Genomic DNA, 21,515 nt, shown 5'->3' on the forward strand with positions numbered 1-21,515 from the left:
CAGTCCACCACCACAAGGGTGACAACTCAGGAAATCTGCAACTCTGGGGCTCCCTGAGTCTCTCCCCAACAGTTGTTCCTTCTGCAAAACTGGAGGGGAGCTTCAAGAATCTGGCTAGCTAGAGAAGATGTCTGTCTGTCTACTGAGTCTCATGAGCCTTCCCCGCCCTCCTGGACGGAATGTTTCAAATTTGAGGAAACCATAGGGCGTCAGGCTCTGCTGAACTTCCACGAGAAGTGGGTGGGGCAAGTCAGTGACCCTGATGGTGGCAGGATGTTAGGGACCACCCCTCACATTCCCAGCTTCCATCTACTTAGCCTCAGTGCCGCCTCTGTCCTGTCATCAAGGACATCAGGAGTCAGGCCTTACAGCCTTCAGGAAAGGGGTGTGTGCCCTTCCCAGAATTCCCACAACAATCACTAGCATGCGTATGGATCCCAGGAAGACTAGTCTTTTCAGAGCCTGCTGTTCCCAATTTGTCCTGCAGAGGGAGCACTCTCCATGGTCAGGACCCCACTGCAGCCAGCCTGGAGCAGGCCAAGCTGTGTTTTTAAGAATTTCACAGGCACCTGTAGCAGTCTGTGGAGTGCAAAGACCCACACCTTCCAAGCCTCTGCATCCATACATCACCACGATCCTGGGCAAAAACAAAACCTGTTCGGAGAAGGAAATGAGACATTTAGTACCCCAGGTAACGACGACTTTATGAAGACATTTGCTCCGTCATGAAGCAAGAACAGATGAGAAAGCGAGTCCAAAGGACAGGTTTTGTGATTAAAGACGTGCCATTGTTTGTACTCTGATGGTAATGATACCTGCTCAGCACACAAACACCAAACCCATTTGTATCTCTAGCATTCAGCAAATTGAACATTGGACCAAACGTACATTGACCTTATTTTTTATGGCCCATAGGTTAAAAGTGGTTTTTAAATTTAAAACCGGTTTGAAACAGAGGGCAGTGACGAGCAGGTACAGTGAGGTGAGGATGAAATGCCAGAGTGCAGCATGCAAGGTCTAAAATATTCACTGGACAGCCCTTCAAAGAAAACAATATTTCAGTTCAAGCAATAAACAACTAGAAAAAAACACTTCCAATAATCTTTGTTTGTTTGTTTGTTTGTTTTGAGACAGGGTTTCTCTGTGTAATAGCCCTGGCTGTTCTGGAACTTGCTCTGTAGACCAGGCTGGCCTCGAACACACAGAGATCTGCCTTCCTCTGCCTCCCCAGTGCTGGAATTAAAGATGTGTGCCACCACTGCCTGGCCTTCAATAATCATTTTTAAATGATATACACCACATAAAGTCCACTCGGGAACATTTTAGGTCCCCACAGCAGGCCCCACAGTGGCAATGCTGATGGTCCTGACCTGACACCCACCTGAGCTAGGGGTTTGTTAGTAACAGAAACCTAAACCATTTCTCGGGAGCCCTTAATGGCTGCCTGAATGTGCCCGACCACAACTGTCAGCACCTTCTGTGTCCGAAACAGTCCCCAAACTAACCACCTGACGGTTCCGACATCTGAGCAGCCTCCCCCTGCTAGATGCCCAGATAAAACTCAGCAAGCTTTTGCAGCTGGGTGCTGTCCTCCGCTCTCCAAAGCAGCCTGGCAATTTTGTATTATTAAACTGCTTCCTCTCTCCAGGGAGTTGCAGTGTTGGGTGGTCCCTTGCTGCACCTACTTATACCGCACACCTATGCTGAAAACTTCAAGACACTGATAAAAAATCTGAGAGGATCAAATAAATGAAGAGGTATACAATGTTTATGTCCAGATTTCTCAATAATGTTGGATTCTCCTCAAATCACCTGTCAGCTTAAAGAAATCTCAGTCAAAATCCCAGAACTCATCATAGAAACCTCTATGAAAATACAAACAGCGTAAAAGAGCCAAAGATACTAAAAATTAAGAATATAGTTTGCCGGGTGGTGGTGGCACACACCTTTAATCCCAGCATTTCGGAGGCAGAGGCAGGTGGATCTCTGTGAGTTTGAGGCCAGCCTGGTCTACAGAGTGAATTCCAGAACAGCCAGGACTACATACAGAGCAACCCTGTCTCAAAAAAAAAAAGAATATAGTTGAAGGATTCCTGTTGTCTCTTTCAAAACATACTACTGTAAAAACCTATGGTAATCATGCAAGTATATTGACCAAAAAAAAAAAAAATTCACACAATTAAAGTAACTGAAATAGTCCACCCTAGTGTTTACCAAAATAGCCACTGTGAATCCTCCCACCCAGACAAGGTAACATCCACAACATTTCCAAGGGTGTCAAACCAAAGTTCATCTGTCCTCTCTATTTCCTTCCAAGTCTAAGACCTATGGGTGGTGTGTAATACTCCCTCAGTCTGGAAACTAAAGTCAAGGGTCATTATCACCTCAACACATTCAAGGGTGGAGTCTTCAGTGGCTGTCATGCCCATTTAAAATTTCAAACAAGGTGTGGGGTCCTGCCCCACCGGAAACTTAGGCACCTGTGAAGAGGTGGCCTGGAACCGAGGAAAGGTAAGTGCGCACCACTCGCCCGTTCCCCAGCCTCCCTCTTACTTGGAGACAATTAGATGCAGCAGGAAGTCAAGTCAAGCAAGAACTCATTTATTGGTAGGCAGTAAGCCTCTTTTATACCAGAAAACCTCAGAGCCCTAGGAGGGGGATGAAGGAACCAACCAATCGTTTTAAAGGTCACCCTATACTCATTTTCTTGTTTACGGGTTGTTTATGCCTTGACATCATCTCTTGATCTTAGTATCTTATCTCAGCACAAACAACTTGAGCTAACTTCCTTCCTCACCATTTGTCTCTAATCTCCATACAAACAACCCAAGCTAACTTCCTCTCAGCCATCCTTTGTTATCTACACTCTGCTTAAACAGCTTAAACTAACTTCCTCTGGCACCATTTGTATCTATTCTCTGTGTAAACAGCTTAAGCTCTATTTGTCAAACTTTCTCTCAGCACCCTCTTTGCAGCCCATGTATGCTCCAGAGAGTCCCCCTTTTTGTTTAAATAAGCCCACTTTATTTTAGGGTTTAGGCTCAGGGCACCCCTTTACAAAGTTTACCTGTTTGGTATTTCCCCCCTCTCTTCTTCTTCCTTTTTTTTTTTCAAGTCAAACCCAACATTTATTGAGAACACAGAAAATCAGTTAGCAGATCAGCCCTACTGTCCCTGGAGGATTTAGTTATGAAGCAAACACAGTCTAGGTTCCTAGTCCCAACAGTAGTTAAAAATTTCAGGGGATTTCTCTAAAAAGTCTCTTTTTACCAATGTCGTGGGCAGGAGAAAAGGCTTTTACTATCTAAAGTATTTACATGAACATTCACGGAGAGAAGAGTTAAGAAACCAGTTAAAGGTGCAAAGAGGGAGTTATCCTTCCCGATCCCTACCCCTAAAGACGGCTGATGATTTTTAAAAGAAGGCTGTTCCAAGTCACATTTAGAAATTACTAGAATTAGAATTGTCAGCCCCACGCCTCCAGAGAAGGTGGGCACTGAGTCATCCTCATCATACATGGTCACCGGGAAGGACACAGTCACCTTCTCTTCGCTGGCATCAGTGTCCACCATGTACTTGGCCTCCTGCACATACTTCTCCTGAGGCTCCTGGTCCAGGGCCCAGCGGGTGCTCACCTCCAAGATGTCTGGGTTGCAACAGAAGGGCAGACTTTCCCCTTCCAAGAGCCTAGAGGTCCTGGGATTTGAAGGAGCTACACGCTGGGAAGGAGTCTTTGATGAAGGAGAAGTATATATGGGCATAGCCTGGCCAATGACATTTGTCCTCCCGCTGGGTTGCGGACCTCAGGAAGACCTGGAGGAAGATGTAAGCAAAGGGAAGCCACCATTGCGAATGCTGAGCGGTTCCCAGGAACTGCGGTCCAGGTTTTTGGTTGAGGTAAAGAAGGTTAGTGTCCTAATGGATGTAGAGGCAATCATTCTCATGTAGCCATGTGAGGAAAGATGTTGACCCAGGTGAAAGCTGGGGACTTCTTCAGGGGCATCTTGTAGAGCATGGATATAGAGCAGAAGTGTGCCAGCTGGCTGGTCCACATACAGCCTCTCTCAGTAAGCATCCCTTGAGAAGTAGAGGCCCAGCGGGGCTTCACCCAGCAGTGGCAGCAGCAAAAACAGCTTTCGCCTCAGCTCGGGGCACCGGACATTACTTTCACCATTGGCTGTGTGCGAGGGCTGTGGGGAAGAGCAGGTGGGTCTCGGTGGTGGGGTGTGGCCACACCAAAGGCCATCTCGGTATAGTCACCATTGTCCCCAGGCTCTGAGGACATTGAGGAGCCAGTAGTGGGGCCCTGGGAAGTGGTAGCAGATACTGGAAGCAGGTGGTAGGGTTCTCCTGGGGTGGGTGTCAGAGGCTGCTGCAGGGAAGAGGGGGAGGCTGAAGAATATGGGGGCAGCAGTGGGTATGGGAATGAGACCTCTGGGGAGAGAAGGCCATCCATGGAGTCCACTGTGTCCCCACTATGGGTGCCAGGCTTAGGGGACTTGGGAGAACTGAAGTCCTTTATGAAAGGGTAGTCTAATCCTCAGTGTCCCAGGATCCTCTGGCTAGGTCCATTACCAGCACTGATCACTGCCCAGGTCACCCGCTGAGGTTGGTGGGTCCCTCTGGGCTGCAGCCAGAGCCAGGAAGAGCAGGACGACCATCAGCTGGAGTACTGCCATCTGATGTCACAATAGCACACACTTGCAGCTAATGTAGCCAGGGCCACTCCCATTGGGAGGGTTCAGCTCCCGCAGTTTTTGTTGCCGAATCTCATGTACAAGTGTGTAGAAGGCATCCTCCACACCCTGCCAAGTGTTGGCTGATGTTTCAGTGTAGGGGATGCCATAACTGCAGGCAAGGTCCTGGGCCTGTCTAGACCCAACAGTACGAGCAGCCAGGTCACACTTGTTCCCCACCAGCACCATTGGCACATCATCCGAGTCCTTCACCCATTTGATGTGCTCCTGTACTGATGGATATCTTCAAAGGACTTGGTGTTGTTGATGGCAAACACACAGAGGAAACCCTCCCCTGTGTGCATGCACTGGTCCTGCAGGGCACCACATTCCTCCCAACCTGCTGTGTCTAGGATGTCCAGTAGACGTGTCTCCCCATCAATGACCACCTGTTTCCAATAGAAATCCTCTATGATGGAGTCATATTCGTCTACAATATAGTTCTGGATCAGCTGGATGGTCAGGGCACTCTTTCCCACACCTCCAGCACCCACCACCACAAGCCTGTATTCTGTCATCACATCTATAGGGACTGTCACTCCAGGAGCTCCTGCCCCACAAGGGGCACAAAGGGGTGGTTGGGGAGCAGAAGACCCTGATTGGGGCCTGATGCGCATGTCCTTGTAGCCCTGAGGCCAGAGCATGATGGCTGCGGGGTGCAGAATAACTGAACATGGGCGTTAATTCCCCCTTTTGCTCTATTAAAACGAAAACATGTTTAAGTTTAACATCTGTTTGTCAGAAGATATTTTGCTCTGGGGTTACCTCCCTGCGTTTGTAAAGGGGGTATCTTTAGGAAGGGTTGGCATGCCTTGTAGGTATGGACTATCTTTTAAGATCAATACATCCTAAATCCCAATGCCAGCTCATCAGCTCGACGGTTTCCCTCGGACAGAAATCCTGGAAGCCCAGAATGTCCCCCCATATGTTGTATGGGGCATTCCCGTCCCTCCAGTAATCCCTTGAGGGCAACCATGAATGGGGAAATTAACTCCATACTCTGTTGGACTCTATCTATGAACGCCAGTGGGGGTTCATTGAGTTTTTGTCTTACTCCTGCTATGGGAGATTTGGCAGGCCCTTTATCTAACTTGTTCCAGGCTACAAGCCCCATTTGTCCAACCTGATCTCGGTACAGACCTTGCACAACCGCCTGTTGGACCTCCATAAAGTACCCTTCAGGTGTACCTGCTAGCATGTCATAGGTGATAGGGATGGGGGGGTTGGCCACCCGATTGGCCTCTACCCTGGTCTGGCATTCCTCCATATAGAAGACACATTGGGTGCTGGAAAGGACAGCCTTAGCCAGATCTAACCAGTCCTTGGGGACACAGGGATCACAGGCAATGTCCTGTAGTAAGGTATGAGCCCATGGAGAGCCTGGCCCATCTTTCGCTACTGCTTTGCAGAGTTTCTTGAGATCTTTAGCCTCCCAGGGGTAACACTCTAGAGGTCTATTAGGGCCGGAGGTCAAATAGTCCCCTGACCCATGCCTCCCGGTGAGGGGCTGGTTGTAGGGGTCCATATTGTGGAGATTTCTCCTTAATGAAATGTATGGTGTTTGACCGGCCTCAACCCCGGGGTCCCAAGGTGGAGGGCCAGAATCCCTTGGGGTGCAGGGCTCAGGTGCAGTGGCTTTTACTTTTGCTTTAACCTCTACTGTATATTTCTCTGCGCATCTCGCATGTCCTTTCCCCATCCTTTTTGGCTCCCAGGAGGGGACCTGTTTTCTTTTCTTTCTTTTCTTTCTTTTCTAACCCTTGGGGAGAATCTCCCTCTTTGACATCTGAGAAGGGGGTGGCAGAGAATCCTGGTAAAAAGCTACCTTAAGGGCTGTGATGGTGGGGTAGAAGCCAGGAGTGGCAGTATGCCAAAATGTTTCTCCCTTTCTCCTGCCAGCTTTTCCATTTGGGCACAGGTGCTATAGAAGATAAGGTTGGCCCAAAAGGCAAGGAGAATTACGGTCTCCCAGATGGCGATAGCATTACTTTTAGAAATTCCGAGCCCTCTAGACTTAAACATGTAACATGGGACCTTGAGGGCTAGCTTATCACTTGAGGAGGTTGCCTTATCCATACTGAGGGTTTCACTTACCCTGGAAGACCACTTGGCCTCAGCCGAAGTACTTCAAACCCCATGTTAGAGCACCAGTTCTGGGGTTCTGCCCTACTGGGAACTTAGGTCACGGGTGAAGAGGTGGCCTGGAACCGAGGAAAGGTAAGTGCGCACCGCTCGCCCGTTCCCCAGCCTCCCTCTTACCCAGAGACAATCAGATGCAGCACGAAGTCAAGTCAAGCAAGAATTCATTTATTGGTAGGCAGTAAGCCTCTTTTATACCAGAAAACCTCAGAGCCCTAGGAGGGGGTGAAGGAACCGACCAATCGTTTTAAAGGTCACCCTATTTACAAATGGTTTATGCCCTGACATCATCTCTTGATTTAGTATCTTATCTCAGCACAAACAACTTGAGCTAACTTCCTTCCTCACCATTTGTCTCTAATTTCCATACAAACACCCCAAGTTAACTTCCTCTCAGCCATCCTTTGTATCTACACTCTGCTTAAACAGCTTAAACTAACTTCCTCTGGCACCATTTGTATCTATTCTCTGTGTAAACAGCTTAAGCTCTATTTGTCAAACTTTCTCTCAGCACACTCTTTGCAGCCCATGTATGCCCCACAACAAGGAGCTAGAGAGATGCTCAGTGGCTAAAAACACTTGCTGCTCTTGCAGAGGACCTGGGTTCCGTTCCCAGCATCTACATGGTGACTAAGCATCTGTAGGTCCAGTTCCATGGCGTCTGATACCCTCTTTTGACCTCCACAGGTACACATGTGATGCATGTAAAGCAACCATACATATAAAGTAAAAATAATCCTTAAAGTTTTTATTTAAAATTATACACGAGACCCGATGCTTCAGACAGAGATGAGCTAATGCAAGAAATCCACGGGAGTCTGCTTAAGGAGTATTAGGATATAAATTGAGGAAATACACTCATGAATACAGAACCAAGTAGACAGCTGAAGTCATCCTCTGATCTGACTGGGAATGAATCCACCTGGCAGGTGGATCACACCAGGAAGCAGGGAGCAGGGACCTCATGACCTCTCTCCCTTTCCTTTTAACAGGTCATGTACAATGGCAAGAAGCACTGCCTCCTTCGGGCCATATAGCCCAAGGTCATGGGTGGAGCAAATACCACTACATTTCCTCTTTTTGTCTAAATAAGTTCTAAACGTAATGTAAACCATATACAATAAGAATGATTATCAAGTATTGTCCAGGAAAAACAAAGGATAATAACATAAACAAAAATGGAACTACAACCAACAAGAACAACATCAAACAAGAAACACATGCTAAATGTCCAGAAATGTCCAGATCATAGGTAAATAGCAAATTATCAAGATTACTCCAACAGCTGTCCTATCCTAAAAATTCTAACTTTAGTATCTAAAATGTTCTTAGCTAAGATATGAGAGGATTATAACTGTAACTATCTAGTCTTCATCCCCATCAAAGATCTGAGAAGTAAAATAATATTACCCAAGTAAACAGGAAGTATAAGCAAGCAACTTCTGAAAACTGTAAAAATTGACAGAGACAGATGGCAGCCTGGACAGTCAACTAATGTTTCTCATCATCCTTGGGGCATCCATTTTTGGCTACAGGCCTAGAATATCTGACAGATCATTTTCAGAAGCAGGAATTTTGAAAGACCACCTTACCTTGTCTTGGCAAGGCTTGTCTTGGCAAGGTTCAGCAGTCGCTTTTCCTTGTGTCCTGCTCATCCGGAAAGGACAGTGTGTGTTATTTATTTGTGGTACTATTTACCAGGTGAGAGAGAACATGAGGTACAACAAAACCCACTACAAGAGTTTTATTAGGGGAGGGAAAGGAGGAACATGCAATGGGCATACTGGAAATGAATAGTGTGGAAGAGAGAGCAGGGGAATGGGTGGAATCTGATTTTATAGGTCTCCCCATGCATGCACACATGGGCTTACATAGCTATGCCACACATGCACATAGATTACGTGATTACGTGATCACGCTGTGTGCAGATTACGTGACCATGAGGCACATAGATTACATAGGACGTAAGGCCCTGGGGTGACTAAGCATTTTGCCTGACTGCTGGAACAGCACATACACAGTCATGTAACTAGGAAGTGGCTACAAATTATAACATTCCACTCTTTTTGTTATTATAAAAATAAGGGGGTTGGGAGTGGCAGGTGAACAGGAATGGGAGCGCCGTGTCTCCCAGAACTGCTTCCAGCTGACTTGGTGGGCATCTGTTAATTTTTGGGGGTAGGAAAAGGGGCTTTTCTTGAGGTAGCCAGGCCTTTTGAGGTAACTGTATTGTCTTCGCCACTGTGGAATCATCCATTGCCACTTGGATCTGACTGTTTGGATCTGACAAGGTGCTGGCAAGGCAGAAGAGGAAGTTCAGAAAAAAATTTTTACCTTGTGGGGAGAGAGCAGATGAAATGAGGGGTGAGGGGTCCCTGAGGGGTCCCAGGGTGAGGGAGGGGGTCCCAGGACCAAGAAGGTTGGAATGACACTTATCTGAAGTGGATCTGACCTGTCTGCTCTGGAGCTCGGAAGAATTTTTAAGTTTACAAAGGAGACGAATTTTAAGCATATTAAGAAGCAACCAAAGGGAATTTAAAATCTTGAGCTGGTAGCCATGATGTTATAGTGTTTAGTAATCTGCTATCAGAATTCTATTGGTTAGTGTTAGAGAGAGAGGTGGAGGGGGGAGAAATCTGGAACATGCTTTATTTTTTTATTGTTATCAATTAGGCTTTTTATCTTCATCTGAGACAAACCTTAAGGCACCTGTTTCCTTTTATTATTTCAGCACCAGGAGACACAGGTAATTAAGTGCTGAGAGCATTTAAGAGAAATGAATTGTTATATTAAAGCCTGTTTTTTGGCAGAGTCCAGACCCTTTTGAGTCTAGGGGTGTGAATACCTCTGTTTCTTACCACCTAGGTATATTTGATGGTCCTTGTGCCTGTGACTCTACAGGTAATGGTGGTCCTGTAACAGCTGTGTAGTTAATTAGAAATTTGAATCTGTTATTAGAGACACAGAGGGAAACTGATGAAGCAGAATGTGGTTGGTAGAGACAGGAGAACTTGGAGGGGGAATCAGGAAGAAACAACACATGGGGTTCCAATCCAGTGGGATTGAGTACGGTTGTGGGATGAAACCTCATTCTTCTGGAATTGGAGACAAGGCAGTTGATCCTGGTGTCCTCTGGAACTTAAGAGAGCAGGGCCCTGTTTTCATCATTGTGTATGAGGAGGAATTCCCTTGGGTTGGGGATGGGGTAAAAGGCTTCAGGTGAGACAGATGAATCCAGTGGGGAAAGCCCTTGAGCTTAGCAGCTGTGGGGGTTACAAGAATTACCTTGGGGCCGGGCGGTGGTGGCGCACGCCTTTAATCCCAGCACTCGGGAGGCAGAGGCAGGCGGATCTCTATGAGTTCGAGGCCAGCCTGGTCTCCAAAGCGAGTACCAGGAAAGGCGCAAAGCTACACAGAGAAATCCTGTCTCGAAAAACCAAAAAAAAAAAAAAAAAAAAAAGAATTACCTTGAAGGGTCTCTGACATTTAGGGGAAAGGGGTGAGGGGTGCTGGTCTGGAGGCGAAAGAAGGCCCTGATTCCCAGTGTAGGTTGGGGGTGGGCAGGGGTTGTCATATGGCTGGAATAAGGAATGGTCAGCAAAATTCCATAGGAGAGAATGGAGGTGATAGAGTAGGGGGGTGAGCAGATGGTCAGGGAGGGGTGAAGCTTTGGATAGGAGGACTGGAGTTAGAGCCAGCCTCCCATACGTGAGTTTGAATGGCACAATTGAAAGGGGTTGCTTGGGAAGGGCCCAGAGCCTGAAAAGAGCCAGAGGCAATAATTTTACCCAGTCAAGGTGAAGTTCCTGTGACATCTTAATAAGAATTTTTTTAAAAAAGCGGTTGGTACGCTCTACCTTCCCTGAGGACTGAGGATGGTGAGGGATATGGAAATGCCAAGGAATGTTAAGAACTTTAGATAGGGTCTGGGAAGTCTGGGAGGTGAACTCCAGGCCATCAACAGACTGAAGAGAGTAAGGGACCCCAAATCGGGAAATGATTTCCCAGGGGAGGAGGTCAGTGACTGTCTAAGTCTGCTTGTTAGAACCCAGAAATGCCTCCACCAAGCTTGAAAAAGAGTCCATGATCACGAGAAGATATTTCATTTGTCTGACAGTGAGCATATGAGTAAAACTGAGCTGCCAGTCAGTCCCCGGGAGGGAGCCCCTGGCCTGGTGGGTTGGAAAAGGTTGGCTTCGATATTTGGAATTGGGATCTGACTTTTGGCAAATTTTACAAGAGGCAGTAATAGTTCTTAAGAACTGTAAGTCCTCAGCTGTGGGCTGTAGGTGGGCTTTGATGAACTGAGACAAGGCCTGACTATTACCGTGAAAGAGCTGATGTAGATAGGACAGAATTTGCCTAGTGTCAGGGGCTGACTGTGAGGATGTGGGTTGTACTGTGTGATTCCCTGTGGTAGGTGGGGGAGGTCTGGGCCCTGGAGGGCTGCTGTCCTAGCTACCTGGTTGGCCAGATTATTTCCCTTAGAGATGGTGGAGCTGTCGGTCTGATGGGACCAGCAGTGAATAATTCCAATAGCATTGGGGAGACGGGAGGCTTTTATCATGGCCATTATTTGGCCTGAGTTAGATATGGATCCTCCTTTTGCTTTCCAGATAGCAGCATGGGACAGGAGGATATGGAAAGCATATTTGGAATCTGTATAAACATTTAGGGATTGCTCCTGTGCCAATTGGAAGGCGTGGGTGAGAGCTATCAGCTCAGCCTGTTGGTTAGTGGTGTGTGCAGGTAATGCCTGTGCTTCTACCACCCCAGTATCTGACACTGTAGCATATCCCGCTTTACGGGTCCCCTCATGTAAAAAGGAGCTGCCATCTGTGTACCAGGTATAAATGGCCTGAGGCAATGTGCCCTCCTGTATGTGTGAAGGATGGGGCAATAGTTCCTCTAGGGTTTCAGTGCAAGAATGAGACGGAGAATAGTCAGCATTAGGTTGAGGAAGGAGGCTTGAAATATTAAAGGGTGGGCAAGTCTGGAAAGTAAGTGTTGCATCTTCCAGTAATGACACTTAGAGAGAAAGAACTGGAGAAGGAGGTAAAGTTTGTAAGCCTTTATAAGTTAAGAGATGGGAGAGGCTGTGGGGGGAGAAGATAGTGGTGGGTGACCCAAAGGTTAGTTTCTTTGATTCATGAATAAGGAGCTCAGCAGCTGCTAACGTACATATACAAGGTGCCCAGCCCTGAGTGGTGAGGTCTAGTTTCTTTAACAGATATGCTACAGGGGCAAAGGAGGGTCCCAGCTGGTGCCCTGGGGCTCCAAGGGCATATCCCTCTCTTTCTGTTACATAAAGGGAGAAGGGACAAATTATGTCCGGGAGGTGAAGTGCTGGGGCCTGGAGGAGAGCCTGTTGGAGCTTCTGGAATGGTTTAGTAACAGGGTAAAGGAGGGGTTCATGTGGGGAGCCCAGAACTGCCTCATATAAGGGACAAGAAAGGAGAGAAAAAGATGGAACCCAGGACTGTAAGAATCCAGCTATTCCCAGAAAGGATAGAATCTCCTGTTTAGTAGAGGGGACTGCAAGAGACTGGATTGGATGCTTTCTATCTACAGTAATAGCCTTGTGGGTTGGGGTAATGGTTAGACCCAAATAGGTGACCTGAGGAGTGGACAGCTGGACCTTGGAAGGTGAGACCCTATAACCCCTGGATAAGACGTTTAGGAGAGCAGAGGTGTTAGTTTGGCTAACTTGTAATGATGGACTGCAGAGTAGAATGTCATCTACACACTGTATGAGTTTAGAGCCAAGGAGGGTCAAAGAGAGCAAGTCAGAGGCCAGAGTCTGACCAAATAGGTGTGAGCTGTCCCTGAATCCCTGTGGCAGAACAGTCCAGGTCAGCTGCATAGACAGGTGAGTGTCAGGGTCAGTCCATATGAAGGAAAAGATATTTTGAGACTGAGGGCTGAGAGAAATAGAAAAGAAAGCATCCTTGAGGTCTAGAACTGAGAAATGGGATGTTCCTGAAGGGGCAGTGGGAAGAAGTGTGTGAGGGTTAGGCACCACAGGATGGAGGGGGACCACTGCAGAATTAATGAGCTGGAGGTCTTGAACCAGGCAGTAGGTTTCATTAGACTTCTTAACTGCAAGAATAGGGGTGTTAAAAGGAGAAGACACTGGGTGAAGTTGCTTTGTTCTGAGAAGGTCAGAGATGTTAGGCTTAAGTCCCCTATGCCTCTGGAGTGAGAAGGGGTACTGAGCTTGGGTGATGTACCAGGGAGGGTCCTGCAACTGGATAATAGTGGAGGAATGGTGCCTAGCAACAGAAGGGTTTTGAGAGTCCCAGACTTGAGGGTCCACCTGAGAGGCTGGCAAGGGAAATGACATGTTAGAGTTAGTGGGCTGGGTGGCTAGGAGGAGGAGGAGAGGAGCTGCTGGTGAGTCTGAGGTCAGGCAAATGGGGGGAGCAAATTAAATAGAAGCTCCTACCTTAGCTAAAAAAAAATCTCTTCCCATTAGGGGCACAGGGCAGGTTGGCATGGCCAAAAATATGTGGGTAAGAGAGATACCTCTGAAAATACAATTAAGTTGTGGGGTCTGATGAGTTAGGTAAGGACTACCCTCCCTTACCCTGACAATAGGGAGATGAAGAGGAGAGGTGGAACCCCAAAACTCCCTCATGACTGAGTAAGTGGCCACAGTGTCCAAAAGGAAGGAAATGGATCACACTGATACTGTAATGGCTACCCCAGGTTCCCCGTGGGAGATGACTGTTGTTGGGTCAGAACATGGGCATTTCAATCATCCATTGCCAAGATCGACTGGAGGGTGGTCTGCGTTTGATGTCCCCATGCCATGAGGTGCACAAGGTCAGTCAACTGACCAGTGTCCCTGTTGGTGGCACTTTGGACAAGACCCAGGTGGCCCACATGGGACAGAGCAGGTATAAGCCCAATGGCCTTCTCAACCACATTTAAAACAGGGACCTGGGGGGCCTTCAGGCAGCTGGTCAGATAGCCTGTGCCAGCATTTGGCAGTCTTGTTTACGGGATTTCTCATCTCTCCCATGGTACACCTTAAAAGCCAGCACTAAGACTTCTGCATGTGGGGTCAGAGGCCCTCGCTCCAGATGCTTAAGTTTGGCCCTAATGTCGGGGAAGCTCTGAGAGATGAAATGGGTCATGAGGAGCTGTCTGCCCTCTGGGATCTCAGGATCTAGATTAGTATATTGTAAGACAGCCTTTGTAAGTCGTTTTAGAAATAGAGACAGATTCTCTTCCTTATCCTGAATTATGTCCTTTAGCTTTTCATAGTTTACTGCTTTAAGTGCAGTCTTACAAAGACCTGCTAGGAGGCAGGTCGTAAAGCAATCCCTATCTAGAGAGCCACTGGGGTATTATAATCCCATCGTGGGTCCTGATCAGGAACTGCTTCTGCTCTGGGAGGATGGGCTGCATTAGTCTGGTGGACCTCATCTGCATGTATTCTAGCCTGTTCCCAAACCCATCTGAGCTCCTCAGGAAGTAGGCTATTAGCAAGGATCATGTATATATCATGAAAGGTAAAACAATAGGATTGAGTAATATATTGGAATTGTTTGATAAAGGAAGTAGAAGTAGACATATAAGAACCCAGTTTTTTCTCTATCTAAGAAAGTTCTGCCAGTGAGAAAAGGACATGTACGTTAACCAGTCCATCCATCCTGCTACCTCTTGCGAAGGGAGAATGGCTGTCGGGTTGGCCTGACTGGGGTGGGGTTCCTTAGCAGCTCGAGAACACGTGACAGGAGGAGTAGAGGCAGGAGCCAAAGTCGAGCTGTTGGAGTGGCCCAACATCGGAGAGGAAGAAGAGGCTGAGAGGAGGAAGGAGCTGGAGGAGCCGAAGGAGCAGTCACTGGAGGAGAAGGAGCAGGAGGTCGGAAAGGCGGGGGTTCATTAGCAGGGTCTAAAGCAGTAGTAAGAGGTTCTTCTGGTTCAGGTTTCATAGGAGCACGTGGGCAGGTGAACAGGAATCGAGGAGAGAGGGTTTGGAGCTGAGATACAAAAAGGCTTGGATATAAGGTAACTCTTTCTATTTGCCTGTTTGCTGACAGAAGTTAGATAATTCCCATAAAATATCGGGTTCCAATGCAGCCATTTTTTATTGTTATCTAAGGGATACTTAGGCCATTTTTTAGTGCAGAGGCAGATAGTCTTAGAAGTCTTTAAGTAAGGCATTAAGCTGAGAGGTTTGAGGGTTTTCCAAAGGCATCCCAGAGGAGATGTGGGGTTAATGAGATCAGAAGCCTTGTTCCCCATGGCTGCAGCAGAGAAATAAATAAATAAATAAATAAATAAATAAATAAATAAATAAATAAATAAATAAAGCAAGATCCAGTGGCTGAAATATCTCAGGCGTCCTTGAGATCAAGCGAGGACTGATGAGTGGTACAAGTCAGTCAGTGCTCGGTGGAGCAAAGGAGTAAGGGCTGGGGCAATGTAGCCTGAGGACGAGGGTCCGACAGATGAGAAATGAACAGGAACAATCTCTCAGACCACAGTCATGGGGAATGGCTGAGGGTATAGCCAGTGGTGGGGGCTGACCATAGCTGATAAAGATCGTGGACGGGGTACCCCTAACCCCAAGGACACCAGAAGGATACTGGATGATCGACAGTTGTTCCCATGGGTCCAGGGAACCATTTACACTGACTGGTTAAGGGAAACTCACCAATCGAAGCAGCCAGTGTTGTGCTGAGAGGTCCAGCGGCCAGGCAGATGGAAAGTGGGAGGTTGCAGATGAGCCAACCTCCGTTCAGGATCTCGGCGCATACATCAGCAGTTGAGGCATGGGCAGTTCTTTGCCCAGCAGGCCATTTTGTACCAGGAAGACAAACTTCCAAATGGGGTGTCTGAAAAGACCAACATTCTCTCGGGATCAGATCGGTGCTGCCAGGAGCAATTGTGTTTCATGTCAACAGAATTCTAAGTTATCAAAATATTTAAATGCCATATTCTCTAGGTCTATGAAGTGTTTGAAGATTACCTATCCATCTGACATAAGTTTCTGTAACTCTGGAAAACCTAACTAACATAACTATGGATATGACACTCACAGGTGACTATTAATCTATAAGTCTTCTCTACCAAAATAATCTAAAGACTAAGGATTCACATTAACAGGGTAAGCAATCTGTAAATAGATGTACAATATAAGGACAATGACCTAAAAATTGTGACAATATACAAAATATCTTAAACAGAGGTAGAAGTGTATAGTGCAATATGATAACAATAGCCTAAACATGTATCAATATACAAAATATCCTAAACAGAGGTAAGACATACATACAGTATGACAAATATAATTTTACATTTATATCAATATATGAAATATATGAACATGTGTGCAATATGACAATTATTGTTTTGAATTTGTATCAATATACAAATTATCTTAATAGGGGTAGAAAAATAGTTTACATTTGTATCAATAAACAAGAATCCATATCAGTGCAAATTATCTAAGGCTGATAGTTTGCTAAATTAGTTTACTAGTAGATACAATCATCTACCTTAATATACTATACCTATCCATTCTCCTTTCTTCTTTTCCAAAAAAGAATCCTGAGTCTAAGTTTTATTGTCCTCCCTCCCCACACACACTATAACAACTTATCCATAACCCTGAGAAAATGAAAACTTTTGGGAGAGGGGGCATCGTTTTCTTAAAATTGTTTCCTGCTGTTTAGGGGGCGATGGTATCTCTGTGGGATCTGTAAGAAAGCCAAATGGTTAAGTCTCAATAGGGCTAGTTACAATGTTTGTAGCCAGTCTCAGAGTAATGGGTAAGGTTATCTGAGGTTCTGGCTAGAAATGTAATGTGATGGACCATCTCATCTTGGAACTGTCCTGAAGAGTTTGCAGTCCAAAGTTGATCATTGAGTAGTGTTTCTTGGTTCAATGGCATCATTATGCATTGGGTAGAGTCATTGTTGTGGGGCTCCATCTTCCTTCTGGAGACTTCAGAGATTGTTATTGGAAAGATTTCTTTTTCACTGCTGAAAACTTGACCATTATTAATATCAAAATGGAAAGTTTGAATCTTAAGATGACATGACATGTGAGAAAGGATTCTGAGAAATCAAGAATAAGCATGGAGAGAAATAGGATCTTGACAACAGTGGTCCCTAGATTACTGGCTTTCTTCTGTCCCACACCAGGCAGCTCTTGTGATATGAGAATGATACAATATGAATTACTATGCTAGTCACAATTATGGCAACAATTGTATATGTCCCAGGAAGGTCATATATGTCTTGTAAAATTTCTTCCATATTATAAACAAAGAAGTTTTTAAATTCCTGAAAGATTGTATTATCAGCCATTGTGTGAGAGAGACTTGAAATTTGTAAACAAAATTTTTTATGTATTTATTTATTAATTTATTTATATCAGTTTAAGGGGTAAAGTTATCAAGTAATTTACCTCAAGTAAGATCCTCAAGAGATTGTCCTAAGTGTTCAGCTGTTCCAGATGTAATTGACCGGGTTGAGCAAATGGCTGGTTCGTTGGATGATTTTTGGATGAAGTATCAATGTTTTGCCAGTAGCTGTCGCAGGTGTAGTGCCAAAACAGGTCTGGTGCGAGCTGACTCAGCTCCCTGAACCGGCTCCTGGGAATCAAACACTAAGCCAGGCAACCCCCTGCCCATGAGTCCTGGGCAGAGCTGTCGGGATCACAACAAATGAGGTAATACACCCAACAGTGGCAGCGGCTGTGCACGGAATGGCGATGGCGGAGCGGCAGCAGGAGTTTCAAAAGATGGAATTTGCAGCAGCTATACCAAACAGTTTTAAAAGTAAAGGAACAGTCTGCTGGCCATCTCCTGGGGGCTGGGACCCGACCCAGCCGCTACGAGCACAGAACTAGAAAGGCGCCTAGCGCAGGCACCTTTCTGTCTGACAAGGTGCTCGATCCGCCACTGAATGCGCAATGCTTCTGGCAGTGGTTACAGGAACCGCGGTTGCGTGACCCGCCTGGGCTACAGGCTCCCCACACGGCCGCTGCATGCCGGCAGTCACCTGAGCAGGGGTCAGGCAGCTCCTGCGGGGTTTGGGCTGTGTGTGGGCTCTGCAGTGCAGAGAAACTCGCCAGCAGCCACCTGTGGGCGGTAGGATTTGGTCACGTGAGTAGCCCCAGTAAATACACATGGGTCTCAGACGTGGGCGTGGTTGGGCACTAGATAATGCGAGAAATCCATGGGAGTCTGCTTAAGGAGTATTAGGGAGTTTATTAGGATATAAATTGAGGAAATACACTCATGAATACAGAACCGATTAGACAGCTGAAGTCGTCCTCTGATCTGACCAGGAGCAAATCCACTTGACAGGTTGATCACACCAGGAAACACGAAGCAGGGAGCAGGGACCTCATGACCCTTCTCCCTTTCCTTTTTTTTTTTTTTTTTTTTTTTTTTTTTTTTTTTTTTTTTTTGGTTTTTTGAGACAGGGTTTCTCTGTGTAGTTTTGCGCCTTTCCTGGAACTCGCTTTGTAGACCAGGCTGGCCTCGAACTCACAGAGATCCGCCTGGCTCTGCCTCCCGAGTGCTGGGATTAAAGGCGTGCACCACCACCGCCGCCCGGCCTCCCTTTCCTTTTAAGATGTCAGGTACAATGGCAAGAAGCACCGCTCCCTTTGGGCCGTATAGCCCAAGATCATGGATGGAGCAAATACCACTACAATGAGCTAAGTCATTTGTGCTAAATTCTAGCTGTTTTACAGCCACCACGAAACCTGAATGATTTTCCAATCTTTCAGTGAATAAAGACATGAAAAGACAGTAAGAATTAGAGTCACCCGAGGGACTAGCTCAGTGGAGAAGCACTGACTAGACTCTGCAAGGTCCTGCATTCCAACTTCAAGAAACAAAATTACAAAGGCACTATAAATGAGAACAAAAATCTAGAGATAGTTGAGCATGAGGGGTTGGAGAGATGTCTCAGCAAGTAAAAGCACCTGCTGCAAAGCCTGATGACCTGAGTTCAATTCCAGGAACCCACAGAGGTCCTTCAAGTTGTCCTCTGACTTCTAGACACATACACACATAGGCACCAAACAGGCAAATCTGTGTGTGTGTGTGTGTGTGTGTGTGTGTGTGTGTGTGTGTGTGTCTGTGTCTGTGTAGCTTTGGAGCCTTTCCTGGAACTCACTCTGTAGACCAGGCTGACCTCAAACTCACAGAGATCTGCCTGCCTCTGCCTCCCGAGTGCTAGGATTAAAGGCGTGCACCATCACTTCCCGGCCATAAGCAAATCTTTTTAAAATGTGGATTACACTCTTCCTCTGAATCCATTTCTTTTTTAAACAATAATAATGTTTATTTACAATATAAACAAATTCCTATTGCTGGCTCCAGATGCCTACGTGTGTGTGTGTGTGTGTGTGTGTGTGTGTGTGTGTGTGTGTGTGTGTGTGTGTATAGAATTGCCAATTTTCCTTCATAAAATAATAAGGCAAAACTGGCATACACTCTGGTGTACACTTATTTATACTCAGTATGTCTTTCCGGTTTTTTGTTTGTTTGTTTGTTTTTAATGAGAGAGAGAAAGAGAGAGAATGTACAGCATGGTTTTTTGTTTGTTTGGTTGGGGTTTTCGTTTGTTTGTTTGTTTGTTTGTTTGTTTGTTTTGCTTTTGTCTCAACTATACCAAGGTTTTATTCTGCTATTCTAAAGAATCCCTAGACACCAAACCATCCCTGTGAGGTAAGATGTGAGCACAATTTGAAAAGTTTCTGCACTCTAATAGGCCTCTCCGCCAGTGCAGCAATCCAAATCAGACCAAATCAAACCGAATTAAGAAAAAGCCCCAGTTTAATGGGTAAAACGGTCCAGGGTGATTTTCCAGCCCCCAGAGAGAAGGCGGGGGAAAGAGACTGAAAAACCACTTGTCTGTTTTCTGGGGTGCAGTTTAAATACCCTGTGGGAGTGGTCTTGAGCATCTCTGGGGGAGGAGCTGTGTTTGGAGGGCTTGAGACAGGGCAGGGTTTGGGGAGAGAAAGATGAGGGAGGGGAGTTGAGGTGGAGCTTCCATCTGAGCATCCCAAACTCTTTGGGTATATGGGTGTCAGGGTGTCTGGTGGAGCTTCTACCAGAACACAATTTCCATGGCCTCTTTCACTGCCCACTGCCAATGACAGCTCCATTAGGGACCCAAGCATCCCCTTTCCCATCCCAGGCCTGGTGGTGCCTGGTGAGAACTGAGACCGGAGAAGGAATAAAATGGAGGAGCATTATGGAACCCCAGGCTTTGTGCTCTGGGTGCTAGAGTGACAGGCAAGATCTCACACTCCCTCCACTGGCCTCTCCTTGCCCCACCTGCCACAGCCCTGGGGTGCAAGGAGTGTCAGTGGCCTGCAGATAAAAGGCGTGGGCAGCATAGACCAGGGTGTGTGTAAATCAGGACAAGGGGGCAGGAGTAGCACCTAAACCAAAGCCAGTGAGGGTGAGGGAAAGTGTTGGGAATGCAAAGCTGTACCCCACCACACAAGATTCTGTGGTGATATTATGTTCCCCAAAATATTGTGCACCCTAATAAACTTATCTGGGGTCAGAGAACAGAACAGCCACTAGATACAGAGGCTAGAAAATGGTGGCACACACGCCTTTAATCCTAGACTTCTGGAGGCAGAGATCCATCCAGATCTCTGTGAGTTCAAGGCCACACTGGAAAGAACCAGGCGTGGTGACTCCCGCCTCTAATCCCAGGAAGTGATGGCAGAAAGCAGAAAGGTATTTAAGGTGTGAGGACCAGGAACTAGAGCTGGTTAAGCTTTTAGGCTTTCAAGAAGCAGTTCAGCTGAGATCAATTCGGATATGAGGACACAGAGGCTTCCAGTCTGAGGAAACAAGATCAGCTGAGGAATTGGCGAGGTGAGGTGGCTGTGACTAGTTCTGCTTCTCTGATCTGCCAGCTTTAACCCAATACCTGGCTCCAGGTTTGTTTTTATTAATAAGACCATTTAAGATTCGTGCTATAAGCTTCACTCAGGCACTGTGGGGCCTCCCCTCCCAGTTACAGACAGAAATGATGACAGAAGGGCTGGGCAAATTTATAAAAGGGCCCAAGGCCCAACCCTCCTAGGGACTGATCTCAGATGGCTAATGCTACTGCTTGACAGTCTCCTGCACCACCACCCCTAGCAGGACTCAGAGAGGTGTGCTGACTCTCAGGGGATAACAGGTGAGCAGACAATGCAAACACCACCAGTGCCCACCAAGCCCAACTTGCAAATGTGGCACTGAGCTGGGTTGGGCCACATGTAGGAGACAGTGTGACCAGGCATCCTGAAGCCGGAAGAGCAGAAACATCACCCTTGAAGAATGGCTCACTGGGAAACTGAGAAGTGTTCAAAATACATTTGGTCAGCAGCGTATTTTTTCCCCATTAAAAAGAAGAAAACATACCCATGGCTGATTTTTGAAATAAGAAGAAATGAAACTAGGAACCTCCCTCGCCACCTCTTAGGTTAAGAAAGGGGGGAAATAGTGGCGTATGCAATCCACTGTTGCATGTAACCCTAAAAATAATTTTTTGTTAAATAAGAAAAATCAGGAAGAGCTTGAACACTCTCAGTGCTTCAGAGAGCTTATATTCACCTGCCAAAAGTAAGAAGTAAACTCAGGTCTATACATACATCTTTTAA

General features: G+C 46.4%; 1 long non-coding RNA gene and 1 pseudogene across 1 annotated transcript; both read right to left on the reverse strand.

The window, feature by feature from the left end:
* Positions 1-498: 498 nt before the first annotated feature.
* Positions 499-17,957, reverse strand: LOC128115723 (uncharacterized). The gene is made up of 4 exons (XR_008220280.1): positions 17,298-17,957; positions 15,541-15,721; positions 8,468-8,522; positions 499-654 (listed from the first exon to the last, which is right to left on the reverse strand). It is a non-coding gene; the product is annotated as an uncharacterized LOC128115723 (long non-coding RNA).
* On the reverse strand, positions 4,568-5,287 carry LOC128115722 (GTPase HRas-like; annotated as a pseudogene).
* Positions 17,958-21,515: the final 3,558 nt, after the last annotated feature.

Source organism: Peromyscus californicus, unplaced genomic scaffold, assembly GCF_007827085.1.
Source record: "Peromyscus californicus insignis strain IS unplaced genomic scaffold, ASM782708v3 Scaffold_1__1_contigs__length_55948999, whole genome shotgun sequence".
Taxonomy (NCBI): domain Eukaryota; kingdom Metazoa; phylum Chordata; class Mammalia; order Rodentia; family Cricetidae; genus Peromyscus; species Peromyscus californicus.